Source organism: Triticum urartu, chromosome 3 (assembly GCF_003073215.2).
Source record: "Triticum urartu cultivar G1812 chromosome 3, Tu2.1, whole genome shotgun sequence".
NCBI classification, from domain to species: domain Eukaryota; kingdom Viridiplantae; phylum Streptophyta; class Magnoliopsida; order Poales; family Poaceae; genus Triticum; species Triticum urartu.
The window spans coordinates 11246673-11267370 of NC_053024.1; positions in this window are offsets into that span (position 1 = coordinate 11246673).

Here is a 20698-nt window from a genome sequence, read left to right on the forward strand (position 1 = left end):
CGCGGTGACATTTGCACCCGCGGTCTTGGATTTGGCTTCGGGTATAACCATGGTGGTGAAATACCGGTCTTCTTTTAGGACGCTCTTGGCCCATCTGACACGGAACATCGGGACCTTCTCTCCAGCGTAGCTCAGCTCCCAGATCTCCTCGATCCTTCCGTAGTATCTGTCCTTGTCGTTACCGGTGTAGGATTCCATCGTTACCCCAGAGTTCGGATAACCATCGCTCTTCATGTCCTTGTCCTCGGTGTAGAATGTGTAGCCGTTAATATCGTACGCCTCATAGGTCATCAGGTTGTGCTCGGCGCCCTGTGACAAGGCGAATATGAGTTTTTCTTCCGCGGAAGAATCCTCATGTAAAGGGTACGACAGAAGCTTCTCCTTGAACCAACGGGTGAAACATGAGTTGTGCTCTTTGATTATATCTCCTCCGTCCTCTGTTGGCCTCGGTCATTGTACGTCTTCTCAATAAAGGTTTTGTGCTCTACCACCCAAGGATCGACCACGTCTATGTGTTGTAGCGCGACTAGGTTTGCTCTTTCAAAGTCGGCTTGTCGACCCTCGAAGTCGACATGCATTTCGCGGCGACCCTCGCGGTGACCCCATCCAGCGAGCCTGCCGAGGTGCCTGTTGACGGGCAGACCAACGGGGTTCTCGATGCCTAGATAATTCGTGCAGTGGGAGATGCACTCTTCGGTCAGAAATCCCCTGGCTATGCTTCCCTCTGGACGTGACATGTTGCGAACGTATCCTTTGATGACACCATTCATCCTTTCGAATGGCATCATGCTGTGCAGGAACGTCAGCCCGAGTTGGATGATATCCTCCACGATATGGACCAGCAGATGCACCATAACGTTGAAGAATGCGGGCGGGAAGTACATCTCAAGATTGCATAGTATCACCACGATCTCTTCCTGTAGCCTTCTGAGTTGCCTCACGCCAACCGACTTCCGAGAGATGACGTTGAAAAAGTTGCATAGGCCAAATAGCGTTTCACGGACGTGCGCGTCCATGATCCCACGGATTGCAACTGGAAGTATCTGCGTCATCAGCACGTGACAATCGTGAGACATCATCCCGCTGAACTTCTGGTTCGCTGGGTCTAGGTATCTACTTATCTTCCCCGCGTAACCGTAAGGAAGTTTTACTCCTACGAGGCAGGTGAAAAACTGCTCGATCTCCTCCTGACTTAGAGTGAAGCACGCGGGAGGGTAGTCATTTCCGGTCTTCTTGGCCTTTTTGCCTTTGCGACGACTTTCCGTGTCCTGCTTCGCCTCATCATCATCATTAGCATGAAGCTCCTCCCTGATGCCCATTGATTTCAAGTCTGCCCTTGCTTTTGGCCCATCTTTGGTCCTCTCTGGCATGTTGAGTAGGCTACCAAGCAGACTCTCGCACACGTTCTTGGTGATATGCATGACATCAAGGCTGTGAGGCACACGGTGGATCTTCCAGTACGGAAAGTCCCAGAAAACAGACCTCGTTTTCCATACCTTCAGCAGTGGCTCGGCGCCTTTCGCTTCTTTCCCGGCTCTGGCGCCTTTTGCTTCTTTCCCGGCTCTGGCGCCTTTTGCTTCTTTCCCGGCAGTGGGCAATCTTTCCAATTTTTCAACAGCTCGTCTATTTCCTCGCCGCTCCTCGTACGCGGGCGTCTTCGGGGTTCGGTTTCACCATCGAACAGATCCTTGCGTTTTCTCCATGGGTCATCGTCGCGAAGCCACCTTCGATGTCCCATGAACATGGTTTTCGAAGACCCGGGATCTCTATCTAGCTGGCAATACGTTGTGTCATCCATGCACCTGACGCATCCAGAAAATCCGTGGACCACCTGCCCCGCAAGATATCCGTAACCGAGATAGTCGTGCACCGTCGTGAGTAGTGCGGCTCTCATAGGGAAATATTCTTTCTCTGCGGCGTCCCACGTATTGGCTGGCGTTTTCCACAGCGTGCCTAGTTCCTCTTTCAGCAGCCACAGATATAGATTGATGTCGTTCCCTGGTTGTTTCAGCCCTTTAATTAGCATACTCATGTGAATGTACTTCCTCTTCATGCACAACTAGGGGGGAAGGTTGTACATCCACACAAACACAGGCTAGGTGCTATGTGTGCTTGTCTGGCTGCCAAACGGATTGACTCCATCGGTGCTCGCGCCCAGCACGATGTTCCTTGGATCATCCCCAAATTCTGGGTGTTCGAAGTTCAACGCTTGCCACTGGCTCGCATCCTTAGGGTGAATCAGCATCTTGTCTTTTTTATTTATCTCCGGATCATTTCCGTCATCTTCTCGCTTCTTCTCCTCCCTATCCGCATGCCAACGCAGGAGCTTTGCTAGCTTAGGGTCCGCGAAATACCGCTGCAGACGAGGAGTGATCGGAAAGTACCACACCACTTTTCGAGGAGCTTTCTTCCTCTTCTTGTATCGAGTGACGCCGCACACCGGACATATGGTAGACTCCGCGTGCTCACCCCGATGAATGATGCAATTGCTCATGCACACATGGTATTTCATGTGCGGTAAATCCAGAGGACACACGATTTTCTTCGCCTCCTTGAAACTGGTCGGGCACTTGTTCCCCTTGGGAAGACGTTCGTGCCAGAATGACATGATCTCATCGAAGCATGCGTCGGTCATTTTGTGTTTTACCTTCATCTCCAGAGCCATGAGCGTTACTTTCAGGCGGGTATCCTCGGGCCTGCATCCTTCATACAATGGAGTAACCTCGTCTATCTCCAGTTGATCCAGCTTGGCTTTCTCTCAGGTGGCAGCTCTTGCGTTATCCGTCTGCTTGAGAAGCGGCTCTTGAATATGAGGGTCCTGCACCCAGCCTCCATCGCCGTCTGCTCCGACATCTTCATCTTCATGATCATGCCCTTCGTCTTGATCTTCCTCATCATCATGTCCGACATCTTCTACATGATGACTATGTACAACATCACCATCGTGATCATGTCCTGGAGATTCTTCATATTCTCGCACGCCCTCGCCGCGGTGGTTGTCTTGCTGCCTTCCTCATTTCTTGCCCGGCCCCCATGGACGACTTCATAGTCATCTTCATCACCTTGCCACCGATAGCCATCCATGAAATCACGCAAGAGCAGGTGGTCCCACACCTGCCCGGAATCCGGGTCCGCAATAAGGCTCTTCAGCTTGCATCTTCGACACGGACATCTTATCTCCGTCTCGTTCTTTTGAAGCATCTCGGCCTTCGCGGAGCTTAAAAACCTATTCACGATGCCTTCGGTCATCGTGCGGACGATGGTCGCCTGCGGGGTAGAGCAAACTCGATATTTTAGTACCAAGAAAAAATTTGGCATTACTTTCCCTAAAAAGAATGCATAGTGCCAAAATTCTCGCCGAAACGGAAATGAATCAACATTCTGGCAAAATATTGGCAACTATCGCATTTCAAATACCGGTACCTGCAAACACAAACATATATGCAACACCACAAACATATGCAACACCACAAACATACATAGATCTAGCTAGGCCATAAAAAGTGCATGTGCACGTTGTTGGAGGGAGAAAAAAAGTAGATCTACAACATAAAGATAGCTTTCCCCTTACTTACCTATCAAAAAAAGGTAATTGAACCACTTAATTTTGATGAATTTATGGTGCAAATGAGGTGAGGAGGAGGAGGCAGCCGAGACAAGCTTGGAGGAGGAGGTGGAGAGAATGAAGTGGGGAAAGTGAGTGTGTAGGTGTGGCTATCCAAAATATCTAGCTGGTCCCAGGTTACTAATGGCGCACCACCCACAAATGCGCCATTAGTAACCCTGGTTACTAATGGCGCACCAGCTTGTGGTGCGCCATTAGTAGTTTTGCAAAAAAAAAAACCAAAATGATAGTAGTGGCGCACGTGGTGAGTGGTGCGCCATTACTAGTTTCCCCGGTGTGCCATTAGTATTTTTGGAATAATAAAAAATATGTTAGTAGTGGTGCACCATTGGTGTGGTGCACCATTAGTGTGATAGACACTAATGGTGCACCAGCACATGGTGCGCCACTGCTATATAGTAGTGGCGCACCACATGTCTGGTGCGCCATTAGTGTCCATATTATCTATAGCCCTTTTCCTAGTAGTGTCAATCTCATAACATAGTGGATAATGGGGATCAAGACCTAACAAATTGACTCGATCAAATGACAAATCTCATCCAACTCCATCGTCCAGCAAGCCTATCAAGGAATTACTCACTTCCGGTGGTGAGCATCATGAAGTTGTTGATGAAGAAGGATTGGTGATGATGATGATGGCGATGAATCCCCCTCTTTGGAGCCCCAAACGGACTGCAGAACAATCCTCCTGACAAAGAACAGGAGGTGGTGGTGGCTCCATATCGCAAAATGCGATGAAACGTCTTCTCTTATTTCTCTCTCTCTCTCTCTCTCGGAGAAACGGAATTTATAGCTAGAATTAGGTCACACGGCCGCCTGTGGGCCCCACAAGGTAACATGGCATGGCCTGTTGCCTTGTGGGCAACTGGTGGCCCCCTTCGGCGGACCTTCGTTTCATTATGTTTTATATATTCCATAAAATATCTGCAGAAAGTTTCGCCCGATTTCGGGAACTTTTATTTCTACACAAAAAACAACGCTATGATAGTTCTGCTCAAAACAGCGCCAGTCCGGGTTTGTTTCATTCAAATCATGCAAATTAGAGTCCAAAACAAGAGCAAAAGTTTATGGAAAATTAAGTAGATACGACGAAGATGTATCACGTCCCTCCTCCTCTCCCACTTATATATATATATATATGTATGTATGTCGGGATGCCTCTCTCTTGAGACACATCAAATAAAAGGGCCTCTCTCCCGCATGGCTCCACACTCTCCCATTGTAATTGGCCTAAGTGTTTAGGCTCCTAATTAGATGGGCTCTATTCTCTGTCTAATTAGTCTAAGAGAATTAGACTCCTAATGAGATGATAAGCGCCGCTAGGCTTTCTCTCTCTGGTTTTCTCGCAGTTCTTCTTTCTAGACGTCGAAGCTCTACGGACTACTACCACCAAACCCCTGGGTACCTCTGAGGGCTCGTCTACTTCGAATCTCGTCTCGGAGAACTCTTCTCGGGGCTAGGAGGAGTAATCTAGCTACGGGAATCGATGGGATCATTGATACGTCTATTTTGCATCATGTTTTCATACTATTATTTATGATGTTTCCATACATAATAATACTCTTTGGAGTAATTCTAATGCCTTTTCTCTCATAATATGCAAGGTTAACACAAAGAAGGAGAATACCGGCAGCTAGAATTCTGGACCTAAAAAAGCTACGTCAGACTATCAATTCTGCACATCTCCAAATAAGCTGAAACTTCACGGGGATTTTTTATGGAATATATAAGAATTATTTGAGCAAATAACTTCTAGAGGGGGCCCACCAGGTGGGCACAACCCACCTAGGCGCGTCATGGAGCCCAGGCATGCCCTGGTGGGTTGTGCCCTCCTTGGCCAACCTCCGGTGGTCCTCTTCGATATATAAGTCATTTTGACCTAGAAAAAAAATAAGAAGAGGACTTTCAGGATGAAGTGCCGCCGTATCGAGGCGGAACTTGGGCAGGAGCATTTTTGCCCTTCGATGGAGCGATTCCGCTGGGGGAACTCCCTGCTACCTCTTGAGCATGCGTTGGTTTTCCCTTGAAGAGGAAAGGGTGATGCAGCAAAGCAGCGTAAGTATTTCCCTCAGTTTTTGAGAACCAAGGTATCAATCCAGTAGGAGACTACATGCAAGTCGCCTCGTACCTACACAAACAAATAAGAACCTTGAAACCAACGCGATAAAGGGGTTGTCAATCCCTTCACAGCCACTTGCAAAAGTGAGATCCGATAAAGATAATAAGATAACTATTTTTGGTATTTTTATGATATAGATTGAAAGTAAAGATTGCAAAATAAAAGATAGCGGAAATAGTAAATTGATAGGAAAGCAATATGATGGAAGATAGACCCGGGGGCCATAGGTTTCAAGCTCATCATCAGTTTCAACAACATCATGTTGTCTTATGCTACGTCTCGAGCTAGCGTTGGTTTTCCCCGAAGAGGAGGGGGTGATGCAGCACAGTAGCGTAAGTATTTCCCTCAGTTTTTGAGAACCAAGGTATCAATCCAGTAGGAGGTCACGCGCAAGTCCCTCGTACCTGCACAAAACGGTAGCAACTCGCAACCAACGCTTCGGGGTTGTCAATCCCTTCACGGTCACTTACGAGAGTGTGATCTGATAGAGATAATATTTTTGGTATAAAGATGCAAAGTGAAAAGTAAAAGCAAAACAAGTAAAATAAAGTAATGGAGATTGATATGATGAGAATAGACCCGGGGGCCATAGGTTTCACTAGTGGCTTCTCTCAAGAGCATAGATATTCTACGGTGGGTGAACAAATTACTGTTGAGCAATTAATAGAATTGAGCATAGTTATGAGGTTATCTAGGTATGATCATGTATATAGGCATCACGTCCGTGACAAGTAGACCGACTCCTGCCTGCATCTACTACTATTACTCCACTCATCGACCGCTATCCAGCATGCATCTAGAGTATTAAGTTAAAAACAGAGTAACGCCTTAAGCAAGATGACATGATGTAGAGGAATAAATTCATGCAATATGATAAATACCCCATCTTGTTATCCTCGATGGCAACAATACAATACGTGCCTTGCAACTCTTTCTGTCACTGAGTAAGGACACCGCAAGATTGAACCCAAAGCTAAGCACTTCTCCCATTGCAAGAACTACCAATCTAGTTGGCCAAACCAAACGGATAATTCGAAGAGACTTGCAAAGATAACTCAATCATACATAAAAGAATTCAGAGAAGATTCAAATATTATTCATAGATAAGTTGGATCATAAACCCACAATTCATCGGTCTCAACAAACACACTGCAAAAAGAAGATTACATCGAATAGATCTCCACGAGAGAGGGGGAGAACATTGTATTGAGATCCAAAAAGAGAGAAGAAGCCATCTAGCTACTAGCTATGGACCCGAAGGTCTGAAGTAAACTACTCACACTTCATCGGAAGGTCTATGGTGTTGATGTAGAAGCCCTCCGTGATGGATGCCCTCTCCGGCGGAGCTCCGGAACAGGCCCCAAGATGGGATCTCGTGGATACAGGAAGTTGCGGCGGTGGAATTAGGTTTTTGGCTCCCTCCTTGGTCTAATGGGGGTATGTAGGTATATATAGGAGGAAGGAGCACGTCGGTGGAGCTCCGAGGGGCCCGCGAGGCAGGGGGCGCGCCCAGGGGGGCGCGCCCTCCACCCTCGTGACCTCCCCGGAAACTTCTTGGAGTAGGGTCCAAGTCTCCTGGATCACGTTCGGTGAGAAGATCACGTTCCCGAAGGTTTCATTCCGTTTGGACTCCATTTGATATTCTGTTTCCTCGAAATACTGAAATAGGCAAAAAAATAGCAATTCTGGGCTGGGCCTCCGGTTAATAGGTTAGTCCCAAAAATAATATAAAAGTGGAAAATAAAGCCCAATATAGTCCAAAACAGTAGATAAAGTAGCATGGAGCAATAAAAAATTATAGATACGTTGGAGACGTATCATCTTACTCTAGAAATTTGTTCATCAAGAAAGTCACCTAGTGGCACATCATCATCATCAAGCAAAGTACTAGCATCATCGTAAGTATCATTCATAGCAGAAGTAGCATTATCAATAACTTGCGACATATCAGGATTAATAGCATGTGACAGTGTTGTAAGTTTACTTATAACAGAAGGTGAATCTAAAGCAGAGCTAGACGACAGTTCGTTACCTCCCCTCGTCTTAGAGGGATAAATCTTAGTCTTAGCATCCTTCAGATTCTTCATAGTGATAAATTGATAATAATCCCAAGCAACTCAACAAATATAGCTATGCTCCCCGGCAACGGTGCCAGAAAAAGGTCCTGATAACCCACAAGTATATGGGATCGCAACAGTTTTTGAGGGTAGAGTATTCAACCCAAATTTATAGATTCGACACAAGGGGAGCAAAAGAATACTTGCAAGTATTAGCAGCTGAGTTGTCAATTTAACCACACATGGAGATTAATTATCCACAACAATGTGATCAGTAGCAAAGTAATATGATAGTTTTGATAATAGTGACAACATCAATGGTAACGATAACAGTGATAGCAGTAGTTTTGTAGTAAGTGCAACAGTAACGATAGCAGTAGTAACTTAGCAGAAACAATATAAGATAAATTTGTAGGCATTGAATCGGTATTTTGTTGGATGATATTCATCATGAGACAGTTATAACCTAGGGCGATACGGCGCTAGCTCCAGTTCATAAATATAATGTAGGCATGTATTCCGTAAATAGTCATACGTGCTTATGGAAAGAACTTGCATGTCATCTTTTGTCCTACCCTCCCGTGCCAGCGGGGTCCAATTGGAAACTAAGGGATATTAAGGCCTCCTTTTAATAGAGAACAGGAACAAAGCATTAACACACGGTGAATACATGAACTCCTCAAACTACGGTCATCACCAGGAGTGGTCCCGACTATTGTCACTCCGGGGTTGTCGGATCATAACACGTAGTAGGTGACTATAACTTGCAAGATCAGATCTAGAACATGGATATAATTGTGATAACATAAACGGTTCAGATCTGAAATCATGGCACCCGGGCCCAAAGTGACAAGCATTAAGCAAGGAAAAGTCAAAGCAACATCAATCTTAGAACATAGTGGATACTAGGGATCAGGCCCTAACAAAACTAACTATATTACATGATGAATCTCATCCAACTCCTCACCGACCAGTGAGCCTACGAAGGAATTACTCACTCCCGGTGGGGAGCATCATGGAATTGGTGATGGAGAAGGGTTGCTGATGACGAAGATTAACGATCCCCCTCTCCGGAGCCCCAAACGGACAACAGATCTGGCCTCCCGATGAAGAACAGGAGGTGACGGCAGCTCCGTCTCGTGGAATGCGATAATTCTTTCTCCCTCATTTTTTTGGAAAAATAGGATTTTATAGCGTCGGTTTCAGGGTCCGCGGGGCCACCAGGTGGGGACAACCCACCTGGGCGCGCTTGGGGGGACAGGCGCGCCCTGGTGGGTTGTGCCCACCCAGATGCCCCCCTTAGGTGGTTCTCAGCTCCAGTAATTCTCTTTTATTGTATAAAAAATCCTCCCAAAGTTTTGTTCCATTCCGTGAACTTTTATTTCTGCACAAAAACAACACCATGGTAGTTCTGCTGAAAACAGCGTCAGTCCAGGGTTAGTTTCATTCAAATCATGCAAATCAGAGTCCAAAACAAAAGGAAAAGTAGATACGTTGGAGACGTATCAATGCAACACCCTCAAGCCATCGAGATGCGTGAGGTGGTGCTCCACATCCGTGATGTCCAGGGCCCCAAGGGGACGGGGATGGTGGATGCCAGGCTCGTGGCTATGGAGCAGGAGGTCTTCAAGTGTAAGGGGATGGTGGAACATATGGACTCAAACGCCAATCACCTCATGATCGCGGACTATAGCCGTGATCTCAAGGTGGATGGAAAATCCATGAAGGACATCGTCTTCACCTTTAACGAGCAAATCAACTTTCTGCAAAGCCAATTCTATGATTTCCAAAACCAAGTCTTTGAATATGAGGCAAGGTTCAAAGGTATGAGTTTGGCTGCTCGTTGCAGGACCCGTGAGACTCACTCCTCCTCCTATGATGGTGAGCCTCTGCCATGGAAACGTGAAGATAAGATCGCTACTACTACATCACCATCACCTCTTCCTTCATCACCAAAGGATACTTGAGTATCGGGTATGGGCACTCCCCTTGGCTTGTGCCAAGCTAGGGGGAGGTGCCCCGGTATCGTATCACCTTCACTATCTTTTGCCTTTACTTATCTTAGTTCAATCCTTAGTTATCTTTTGCTTTAGTTGAATAAAAGTTTAGTTCAGTCCTTTCTTTTTGAGTGCTTGCTTAGTGATCTATCCTTGTAATCATGTGCGAGATATATAACAAAGTTTAGTTTGAGTTTTTCTTTCTTTACTTTCTTGCTCAATAAAAAGAAAGGAAATAAATGAAAAAGATCATATGCTAATTAATCTTATAGTAAGTAATGACATCACATAAGGAAGAGTATAAGTAGGAAATTTTATTGGAGAATTACAAACATAGCATTGGTCAATGATGCAATTCATGAAAGAATTAATAAGGGAAGAGAAGATTCACATGCAAATACACTATCTTGGACATCTTTTATGATTGTGAGCCCCCATCAAAATATTATATGCCAAAATTGTTGATGTTGGACGAGGAAGACAATGCAATGATTTATGTTTGTTCATATTCACATAGAAGTTATATTGTCATAGATCCTTTAACATGTGGTGCTTGCCCCGTATCCTTGCTAGCCAAAAATTCCGAACTAAGTAGAGATACTACTTGTGCATCCAAAAATCCTTAAATCCAAATCTTGTTTTGAGAGTCCATCATACCTACCAATGGATTGAGTAAGATCCTTCAAGTAAGTTGTCATCAGTGCAATAAGGAAATAAAAATTGCTTCTAAATGTGTTAGATCATTTAGTGTCAGAGAAAATTGAGCGTTGTACGAACTTGTGATGGCAAAATAATGAAGGCGACAGAATGTATAATAAAGGTTGCTATCGTAAGGGGCAATATAACGTGACATTCTTATGCACTAAGAGATTGAGCATACAACCAAAAAGCGCATGGAAGCCACTGCTTCCCTCTACGAAGGGCCTACCTTTTACTTTTATACAAGAGTCAAAGTATTTCTCTCTATTTCTTTTTATTTTCTCTTTTGGCAAACACCATGTGGTGAGGAAAGATCTAGGCACATATATCCAGTTGGATATGGGTGGGCATGAGTTATTATTGTTGACATCACCCTTGAGGTGAATATGTTGGGAGGCGAAACTATAAGCCCCTATCTTTCTATATGCCCGGTTGAAACTTTTTGCTCATGTGTATGCGGTGAGTGTTAGCAATCATACAAGACTCTATGATGGTTGAGTATGTGGACTTGCCAAAATGCTCTGATACGTGACCCTTCCTGAAAAGATGATGAATTGTAGTTGCAAAGTTGACTGAGAACATAGTTTGTTGATTTTCAATAGAGTTTATACTTTATACTTCGATGTTGTGATGAATTGTTACTTGTTCATCAGATGTCTATGATAAAAGTCTTATAATAAAGTTTGTTGTTGTTATAATAATATACATGATGCTTATATGTCCGTATTTTGTTTTTATCGACACCTCTCGTGCTAAGCATGTGGACATATTTTTTGATTTCGGTTTTTCGCTTGAGGACAAGCGAGGTCTAAGCTCGGGGGAGTTGATACGCCAATTTTGCATCATCTTTTCCTACTGTTAATTATGATGTTTTCATACATAATAATACTTTTTGGAGTAATTCTAATGCTTTTTCTCTCATAATATGCAAGGTTCACATAGAGGGAGAAATACCGGCAGCTGGGATTCTGGACCTAAAAAAGCTAAGTCGGGCTACCGATTCTACACATCTCCAAATGAGCTGAAACTTCATGGGGATTTTTTATGAAATATATAGGAATTATTGGATAAAATAACTATCAGAGGGGGCCCACCAGGTGGGCACAACCCACCTGGGCGTGCCAGGGAGCCCAGGCGCACCCTGGTGGGTTGTGCCCTCCTCGGCCCACCTCTGGTGCTCCTTTTCTGGTATATAAATCATTTTGACCTAGAAAAAATAAGGAGGGGACTTTCGGGACGATGCGCCGCCGTCTCGAGGCGGGACTTGGGCAGGAGCACTTTTCCCCTTCGGCAGAGCAATTCCGCCGGGGCAACTTCCCTCCCGGAGGGGCGAATCATCGTCATCATCATCACCAACAACTCTCCCATCTTGGGGAGAGCAATCTCCATCAACATCTTCAACAACAACATCTCCTCTCAAACCCTAGTTCATCTCTTGTGTTTAATCTTTGTACCGGAATTTTAGATTGGTGCTTGTGGGTGACCAGTAGTGTTGATTACATCTTGTAGTTGATTACTATATGGGTTATTTGGTGGAAGATTATATGTTCAGATCCATTATTCCATTTAATACCCATTTGATCTTGAGCAGGATTATCATTTGTGAGTAGTTACTTTTTTTCTTGAGGTCACAGGAGAAATCGTGTTGCAAATAATCATGTGAACTTGATTTGTGTTCGATATTGTGATGGTATGTATGTTGTGATTCCTTTAGTGGTGTCATGTGAACGTCGACTAAATGACACTTCACCATATTTGGGCCTAAGGGAATGCATTGTGGACTAGTTATTAGATGATGGGTTGCGAGAGTGACAGAAGCTTAAACCCTAGTTTATGCGCTACTTCGTAAGGGACTGATTTGGATCCAAAAGTTTAATGCTATGGTTAGATTTTATCTTAATACTTTTCTCGTAGTTGCAGATGCTTGCGAGGGGGTTAATCATAAGTAGGAGGTTTGTTCAAGTAAGAACAGCATCTAAGCACCGGTCCACCCACCTATCAAATTATCAAAGTAGCGAACATGAATCAAACCAACATGACGAAAGTGACTAGATGAAAGTCCGTGTACTCTCAAGAACACTTTGGTTATCATAAGAAACTGTTTTGGCCTGTCCTTTGCCACAAAAGGATTGGGCTACCTTGCTGCATACTATTTGCCGTTACGGTTACTTGCTCGTTACAAATTACCTTGCTATCAAACTACTTCCTACATACAATTTCAGTGCTTACAGATAATACCTTGCTGAAAACCCTTCTGCTCCTCGTTGGGTTCGACACTCTTACTTATCGAAAGGACTACGATTGATCCCCTATACTTGTGGGTCATCAATCGTTAAGCACTTAAGTTGCACCGATTCGTCACTGCTTCCGCTACTCTGCACCGGCGGTGATTTTGATCGTTACCGCCATCTTCTTAGTGTTTCTCTGTGTGCTTGTGTAGCATAAACTTTTGTTGCATAGCACGTTTCCTACATGGCATGCTTAGCACATGTACATTATGGAGCACTGGAAAGGGCCTAAGACAGCTTCCTTTGTAGTGGAATGCTTTTTGTGATTTTTGGTTTGACAGTCTCCTGATATCGCATGTATACCTTTGAAATTGAATGAGCAAAATCCCCTTCTCTTGTAAAAAAAACTTGTGATGGTTGTTCACGTATATTTAATAAGATGTTCATGGTAGAAGTTTTGTAAAATAACAGAAAAGCCATGTTGTACATGAAATATTCATGTAAATAAAAACAATGTTCGTAAAAAAATGTTAATGTTATATAGTAATCTTTTCATGTTTTATAGACATATGCATGTTTCTTAGAGAAAAGCATAGACTTTCCACACACACACACACACAAAGGAAAAATAGGACTAAAAAACTTAAATAAAGTAAAGAAATCAAAAAACATAAATTAGTAATAATAAAAATAATAATAATGAAGACGATCAAGCAGTTAAACAAAGAAACTCTTCATTCGCTGCCATGGGTTGCTCCCCTTCCGTTCTCTGCCATGGCCATCGGTTAACCCTCCTTCTCCATCTGCTCCTCCTATGAGCTCGGCTACGAAGAGCTCGGAGGTTGGACGCCATGTGGGTCTAGCGTCGGGCGTCCGCAGGCACGGTCCTCCGCCATGATTCAGCGAGGCGCCCCCGATAGTTGCTTTAACCACAAAGTCATGGATCCAAGTGTTTCAAATGCGAAAACAGACATAGATGCGAACTAGGGTCATAGTCAACGTAAATGCGGGTAGGCGAATGTCGGTCACATCTACATCAATGATGCGGAGACAACATAGATGCGACTAGGGTTGGTCACAGTCAAGGTAAATGCGGGTAGGCGAATGTCGGTCGCATCTACGTCAATGATGTGGAGACAAGACACAAATGCGAACTAGGGTTGGTCAGAGTCAAGGTAAATGCGGGTATGCGAATGTTGGTCGGATCTACGTCAAGGATGCGGAGTAAGACATAGATGCGAACTAGGGTTAGTCACGATCGAGGTAAATGCGGGTAGGCGAATGTCGGTCGCATCTACGTCAATGTGCAAAGGGTTCTAGAGAGGAACAATCGAAGGAGGTTTTTTTGGTTTGGTCCGCGGGGTGTATGCGTTAGACGCGGCGAAGCGTACAAGCTCCCTCGCTTTGGGGCTGGTATTCAGAGGGCCCAATTTGGTCATTTAAAGACGTTGTGATGATCCATTGAGTTAGAAGGTGGCCAAAGCGTAGAGAAACCAACTGAAAAAAGTGGAGTGGAATTGGCCTACCTAGGTATGCCAAGAACAACACACTACCTCACCGGCGGCACAAGTAGAGCAAAAAGGACCAGGCCGATGCAGAAAAAGAAGCACAGGAAAGAAGGTACAGTAGGCGGCACCGGCCGTCGCGATGCACGATCGACCGGCCGGCCGGGTCCGACCTGGAACTGGAGCTTGCTTCCGTACGTGCTTATGTATGTACGGGGCTAGCCAAGTTAAGCAACGATACTACTACTAGTATGTGGACGTCGACAAGTAATTAGCCGCGTAGTAACTCGGAAGCTTAGGATCTTAATGCATACAGTAGTAATTTATTTGCCACAATCAACTGATACTAAAATAAACTTGATCAAAATGTACTCTACCTACTACGTACTACTACGGGAGCAAAGAAACCCATGCTCAGCCTACTCCGTCCAAAGAACCTACGGCCGGGGATGGATCCCATCGGGAACCCACGGCCCGGATGTTCTCGCGGCCGGCGCACGGACGTTCCTTTGCCCCCAAGCAAAACGGGAGCCAAAGCCTGCCACCGTACAGACGGACTGAACAGACTATCTGCATATGATTCTGCCCGTTTCTGATTAGTAGTCACCGCTTTACAAATTCGAGATCAAATCCCAAACGTGGCATGTATCCAGAATTCCAGATCTAGAAATTCAGTCTATCAACGGGAATCCTAGAAATTCTGCCATGTCTCTCTTATGTGATCCGTTTGCCTGTTTCGTTCGATCCGTGCGCCGTGCTTGTTGGTGCGCTTTTGTATTTGCGGTCCGTCGCCATGGATGGGGCGGTTCGTTGTGACCTTGTCCTCGTTGCTCTCGATCGATGCTCTGGATCAACTTTTCATCTCCGTTTTGCTTCTGGTGCGTGCGTGCCTGCTGCGTGCAGGTGCAGGCCTGATTTCGCTCTGCGAGGTGTGATCCATCGCCGCCACAACCTCCCCTCCATCCGGCCCGCCCCGTGCCCTTCGGGTTCTGGCCCACACCGGCGGGCTTCGGCGACCGCAGCCTCTGCTCCCCCACCGGCCAATGACGTTTATGCAATGTTTATGCAATTTGTGGTTAATGGGGGAGCACGACAAATCCGTTTGTCCGCTTGGAGGGACGGGGGCGCACAGGACCGCCAGCCAGCAACCGAACTCAGGTGTGCGGTGGGGTCCACCACCTTGACCACAGTTTGGCTGATTTGTTTACCTATGCCCCCAAGGTGCAGATAGTACTAGTTGTAGATGTTGCAAACGTGTCTAATTTAAATCTAAAAAAAACATGCCTAATTTAAGCTAAAATTCTACAAGCTAAACGAGAAACAAATTTTGTCTGGTGCAAACGGTCTGCAGTGCAAAACATTTGCATTGGATGCCCGAAAAATCCACTAGAAAGAATGCTAGAAAATCCAAATTTTGGGTGCAACACTAAAGAAATCATGAGCTCATAATTTTTGAACGAGAAATATACAGGGATGTGTTGTACAATTTTTTTAGAAAAGAAAAACTATGGACTTAGACACGCATGGTGGTGCAGCGAGAGGGCCTCCTTGCTCCCGGCCGGGGCGTTGATGATGAACTTCATATGGAGGATTACGCCGCTCACACTTGGAGGTTTGGTATGTGTGTGTTGTCATGGTGGTTCATTGGCGGTGTTTGTGCAGGACTGGGACGGGGAGCCAACTAGTGCATATGGCTACCATAGTGCGGTCGGTTAGGCAGACCAAAGCGACAATGGGTTTCGTGATCTAATGGTGATAGTTTAGGTCGTCCTCGTTACATGAAAGCATCGGCGATGCCCTAGGACGCCATTCCTCTCCTTGGAGACATCATTATGGAGCTCTTTCGCCTTTCTTGTCAACGGAGTATCTCAGGGAAAAACCCAAGTTCTTGCCTAAGTTGGAGCGGACAACGACGATGTTTCCATAACTTCCTCCAAGGGAAGATGCCTTGGGAACCTTTTAATTTCGGCACCATCCAGGTGGGTGCATAGCCTCAGGAAGGTGAAGGAGCTCGATGACGACGCCTCCAACAAAGGTAACGGCATCCAAGGACAATATCATTGTCGGCATCGACCTAAGTGGGTGCTAGACTTTCACCTATAGATCACTAAACCCATCGTTGTCGCATGATGCCCATTTATTCACCAAAGCCGCAATAGCATTACGTACATCACAGGCCGATTGTCATCGCCATCAACCATCAACACAACCAACCGGCCCCAGATGGCCACATCATCCTAGCCAACAACCACTAGTAGAAAACAGGGCTTTGGTCACAGGGCAATATTCACATTAGTCCCGGTTCAGTCACGAACCGGGACTAATGTGAGCATTGGTCCCGGTTCGTGCGGCTAAGGCATTAGTCCCGGTTCACTTGAGCCCTTTAGTCTCGGTTTAAGACACGAACCGAGACTAAAGGGTGCGATGCCCTTTAGTCCAGGTTTGTGTCTCAAACCGTGACTAAAGATTAGACCTTTAGTCCCAGTTTGAGACACAAACCGGGACTAAAGGGTGCGATGCCCTTTAGTCCCGGTTTGTGTCTCAAACCGGAACTAAAGGTCCCATTTTCAAACTCTACCCCCCCCCCCTCTGTGGATCGCCTTTTTGTTTTGAAAAAATCAAAAGAAAATGATAAAAACTTCAAAAAATAAAATCCTTCGAGAGGTAGTTATATTACTACATCTACTAGTTAGGAAAATTTAAAAACTTAAATTTGGACATGTTTTGCAAAAAGTGCAGGGAAAACGTAAAACGGCTATAACTTTTGCATACGATGTCGGAATGTTCAGCACGAAAATCCGCATCCGATTTTGACAGCCTACGGCCTGTTTGCAAATTTTTAGAATCCTCAAATTCTAAAAGGAAAAAAAGTTATGCTCAAATTTCAGTTTTTTTTGTATTTTCGTTAAATCTGGTCAAACTATGGTCAAACTACTTATTCAAGAAGTATTAGTGTTACTAAATAATTATTCAAGAATATTAGTGTTACTAAATAATTATTTTAGTTTTTTTGAATTTTGGTCAAATCTGGTCAAACTGTGGTCAAACAATGGTCAAACTACTTATTCAAGAAATATTAGTGTTACTAAATAATTATTTCAGTTTTTTTGAATTTTGGTCAAATATGGTCAAACATTGGTCAAACCGTGGTCAAACTGTGGTCAAATTACTTATTCAAGAAATATTAGTGTTGCTAAATAATTATTGTTTTTTAGAACAATAGTTTCAAACTCAAACAGTGAAATGTGTGACTTCATGCTCAAACTAAATTCCTGAGGGTTAATAGGATTGGCATCTTACTATTATCAGGAAAACAACAAGTGCAGATTGGAAACGAGGGAGAATAGAATCCGAAAGTTAAGCGTGCTCAGGCTGGAGTAGTGAGAGGATGGGTGACCGTCCGGGAAGTTAGATGATTTGGAATGATGAGGGGTGATTAGAGATTAGAGGTTAAATTGAGCAGTGATGAGGGGTGATTAGAGATTAGAGGTTAAAATAATTCAGAAATTTGAAAATAAAAAAATTCAAAAAAAATCATAAAATTTTCTTTAGTCTCGTGGAGGGCCTTTAGTCCCGGTTTAGTCCCGGTTCGTAGGGGGAGGCTTTAGTAACGACCCTTTAGTCCCGGTTCCAGAACCGGGACTAAAGGCCCTTTATGTACTAGTGAACCGACCACCCCCACGCAATGCCGACATGTCACACACGCCTTTGAGGGCCGAGAACCTTGCCCTAGGGAGCTCATGCCGCCACAAATTTGTGGTTACCACGTCGGCATATGTAGCTTATTCACATCCTGTTGCCTTAGCTTCCACCATCCAGTCGACCAGCCCGGTGTCACCATGTCCACAAAAGGCTAACATCCTAAACCCATGCGAGAACAGGGCAACACCACCCCCAGCTGCAAACACCAAATGTTCAACCCATTTCAAACCGATCTTTAGAAAATGACAAAATTCATGCTAACATGATGATATTTGTTAAATTTCAATACAACCAAAGATGGATGAAATATAACAAAGTTTCAGCTAAATCGAATGAAATTTTAACTACGTAAACTAAACTAAGCGAGGCACCAGACGGCGACCTCATAGGCATGACCTCCAAAGCCGTCTTCCTTTCAATGGCATATTCTTACGTTTACTCAGACAACAACATGGCAGCAGAGAATTTTAGTCGAACACACTAAAATCGAGGGGAATGCCTTTATTTCTGGGTTAACTATGTAGTACATTCCAATTAAGCACCTCCTTCATTGGGCTGGCTCCTCGCCGTCGATGGAACCATTCCTATTATTTCGCAAAAATAAAAAGAACCATTCCTATTGCATTCTACAAATCAAACAACACCCATAGAAAAAAAAATCGTGGATCACAATCCTATAAAAATTCTAGTATGAATGAAAGCAGCCCTTAGGAGTAGTATGAGTGGGATTTCGTATTACTCCTTCTAAAAGTACTAATCAACACAAAACCAAAAATAGATGGATGGAGTCCTGGCCATGGGAGAATGTCAGATCCCAGAAATGGGGTCCTGGCCACACACACACACACTGTACTTTGTAGTACTATATGCTGGGCATAAAAAAAAGCCACAAAAAAGAACAAAAGAAGAAAGAATGTGAAAAGCAAAGGAACAACCACACGGTACTGCTCTTTGTAAGGATGAGAAAAGGAAGAAAGAATGGGAAAAGCAAAGAAAGAAACAGATGCTTTCCATCCTGCAGGTACGTGCCGGGGATCGGAAAGGTTTTCTTTCAGTCAAGACAAAACCAAAAGCTGCAGCGTAGCCGCGCCTCTCTCCTTTGGGTTACGCCGTCTGCTTCCTCCGTTACAGCCGTTACCCTACCCCAAGTCTGTGGGCGGGTCGTGGGTAGTAGTACAGTTTAATTTATTATTGGAAATAATTGTCCAAGTACTCGGGCAGTTAATCAACGCTCTGGACCCGACCCCACAGGTGCCCTCCGTCGCTAGGTGGGCCCGCATGCACCCACCACGAAGAGTCTCTCCTCCTGTCCTGTGCCCCATGCGGCATGGATTTTCACGATAGAGTGGGTGGATTTGGGTGCACTAGAAGAGAGCGATTTGATCGCCCTTACTCCGGGTTTATTTGATGCCTTTTTAAAAAAATTTAGGCTAAAATCGATAAATTAACTAATAAAATGCCAAGTGTATTGCAATTATACCATCGCAAAAGACCTTTCAAATACAAATTCAACAACGTACTTAGCATATATTTTATATTTTATTAGTCAAAGTCTGGCCCAAAATACAAAATGGGCCAATAAACCCGGACCGGGTAGTAGGAAATATAGGAATTTTTTTTCTGCAGTCTAATGTCTTGTGTCTGTTTCAAATGGTTCTCTTTTCGGTACAACTTCTAGTAGCTCTACGTTTTCACTCGTTCAGAAGAGATTTCACCTGTCAATATAAAAACTGAATAAAAATCAACACATGTGCATGAAATACATGACCAATCGTTCTACCAGCAAAGCAACCAGAACCGACAACCTCGGGCATATTTCGAGGGTTGTTTCTTCGGCATCCACACCGGCTCTCAGGCCATCGGCTGCAAACTACAATGCGTCCAAGGCATCGTCCCTAGGAGGGAGTGAAGGGAACGCCGTCAACGTTCACTCAAACCTAGGCCAAAATTTCGGGTTTCACCCTTGAGAGCCCAAACTTGTTGGGGAGGGAGGTGGACGGGCTTCATAGTGATGTCTCCAAGGAGAGAAATGGTATCCTAAGGCTCATAGTTGATGTTGGTACTTAACGTGATCGAACAAGATTTTCACCCATAGCTCACCAAACTCATGGCCACTCTAGCCTCCTACCCAACCATAGATGATATCCCAGCTACTGATCTGCAGTAGCCATACACGTCAGTCTGCTCACCATCCCATCCTCCATCAACCTAGCTAGCAAACCACCACGATACCACACACCCCACGACCTCCCCCACCCTCCAAGCGCGAGCGGCGTAGTCCTCCATATGTGGTTCATCGTCAACACCCCAGCCAGAAGCAAGGAGTCCCTCGCTACACCCACCATGCGTGTCTAGGTCCACACGTTGTCCTAGCTCCAGCAACATCTGGTAGTTCCAGCTCGGATCCGGCTTGTGTGGGTCTCTAATATATCTCCATCACACCTCTTCTACCTCTAGCTACAGCGTCAACTCTATTCTCGTCGTCTCCCCCTTGCGGGTCACGGCTGTCCAGCCTGACAAGAAAATCACTATTCTTGATCTATCAAACCGGCTTGACGAAGATTTGCCACACATTGTGTTCTAGCATTTGCAGCCCCAAAGAGATCGATGTCAGATCACGCCCAAAACTCGGCCTAGACTAACATCTTGCCACCATGGCAAGCATTAAGTCACTCCGGAATAAGGCCTCCTCTGCTTTGGACTTCTATCCACATTCCATAGTTACTTTCTAAAAAAATATCCACACATTCCTATATATTTTTCCTT